Here is a 1,645-nt window from a genome sequence, read left to right as displayed (position 1 = left end):
TATATCAGGGAAAGTTTTGATTTTGTTCTTTAACATAAATATTAAAACCACACATTTTTAACTTATTTTCTCTAACGAGTAATTAGAGCTGAAAGCATGTATTTAAACAATTGAAATTCTTCTGCTTTGATGTAAAAGGATAACATTGTTCACACATATCTTAGAACTAATTCAGACCCTTGGAAGAAAACAATTAAAAAAATAAATTTTTATAAGCTCATATAAGATTGAAATATGTGATATTAAAAACTCAATGTCCCCGACGTGATTCTGTCCTGAGTGACTGTTCTCTTGAGCAGTAGTCGTTTATCTCCACCCGCCTTCTCCCCCACCTAAGTGCATGCCGCCACCCGATGGAAGATTCGAGGGACGTGGACATGTCCCCCCGAGGCCCCAGAATTATCTTTTCAGTAGTGAATTAAAGGCCGACAAAGATTATCACTTTAAGGTGGATAATGATGAAAATGATCACCAGTTATCTTTAAGAACGGTGAGTTTAGGGGCTGGTGCAAAGGATGAATTGCACATCGTTGAAGCAGAGGCAATGAATCACGGAGGCAGTCCAATTAAAGTAGCGCTGACAACTTTGACAATGTCTGTACAGCCAATGGTTTCCCTTGGGGGCTTTGAAATAACACCACCAGTGCTCTTACGGTTGAAGTGTGGTTCAGGGCCAGTGCATATTAGTGGACATCGCCTAGTAGCTGGGAAGGAAAATGCAGAGTCAGAAGATGATGATGAGGAGGAGGATGTGAAACTCTTAAGTACATCTGGAAAGCTTTCCGCCCCTGGAGGTGGTAGCAAGTTTCCACAGAAAAAAATAAAACTTGCTACTGATGAAGATGATGATGAGGCTGATGATGATGAAGATGATCATTTTGATGAGGAGGAAAGAGAAGAAAAAACAGCAGTGAAAAAATCTACATGAGATACTCCAGCCAAAATGCACAAAATTCAAATCAGAATGGAAAAGACTCAAAACCATCATCAACACCAAAATCAAAAGGACAAAAATCCTACAAAAAACAGGAAAAAACTCCTAAAACACCAAAATAACCTAGTTCTGTAGAGGACATTAAAGCAAAAATGCAAGCAAGTATAGAAAAGGTGATTTCCTTCCCAAAGTGGAAGCCAAGTTCATCAATTATGTGAAGAACTGCTTCCAGATGACTGACTAGGAGTCTATTCAAGATCTTTGGCAGTGGAGGAAGTCTCTTTTAAGAAAATAATTCAAACAATTTGTCAAAAATTTTCTCTCCTATTTTATTTCTATTAACAGTTGATATCTGGCTGTCCTATTTATAATGCAGGGTGAGAACTTTCCCTACCATGTTTGATAAATGTCCAGATTCCGTTGACAAGAATGTGTTGTCCAAAATTCCTGTTTAGTTTTTAAAGATGGAACTCCACCCTTTGCTTGGTTTTATGTGTGGAGTGTTATGATAGGACATAACAATAGTGGTAATCAGACATGGAAATGGTGGGGAGACAGAAATATACATGTGAAATAAAACTCAGTATTAAAAAGGAAAACTCAACGTATTAACTTTAAAATTTAATCACCATGTCAAACAATTCAAAAAAACAAAATAAATTATTTGAAAATGAAAATTTTGTCACAGATGAGAAATGAAGCCAGAAGTAA

The 1,645-nt window shown here is 36.8% G+C and overlaps 1 pseudogene; it reads left to right on the top strand.

Moving 5' to 3' along the window:
• Positions 1–353: 353 nt before the first annotated feature.
• LOC108541274 (nucleophosmin-like) lies at positions 354–1,229 on the top strand (annotated as a pseudogene).
• Positions 1,230–1,645: the final 416 nt, after the last annotated feature.

Source organism: Rhinopithecus bieti, unplaced genomic scaffold (genome assembly GCF_001698545.2).
Source record: "Rhinopithecus bieti isolate Rb0 unplaced genomic scaffold, ASM169854v2 scaffold_19910, whole genome shotgun sequence".
NCBI lineage: Eukaryota > Metazoa > Chordata > Mammalia > Primates > Cercopithecidae > Rhinopithecus > Rhinopithecus bieti.
This window is presented reverse-complemented; position numbering and strand designations above follow the sequence as displayed.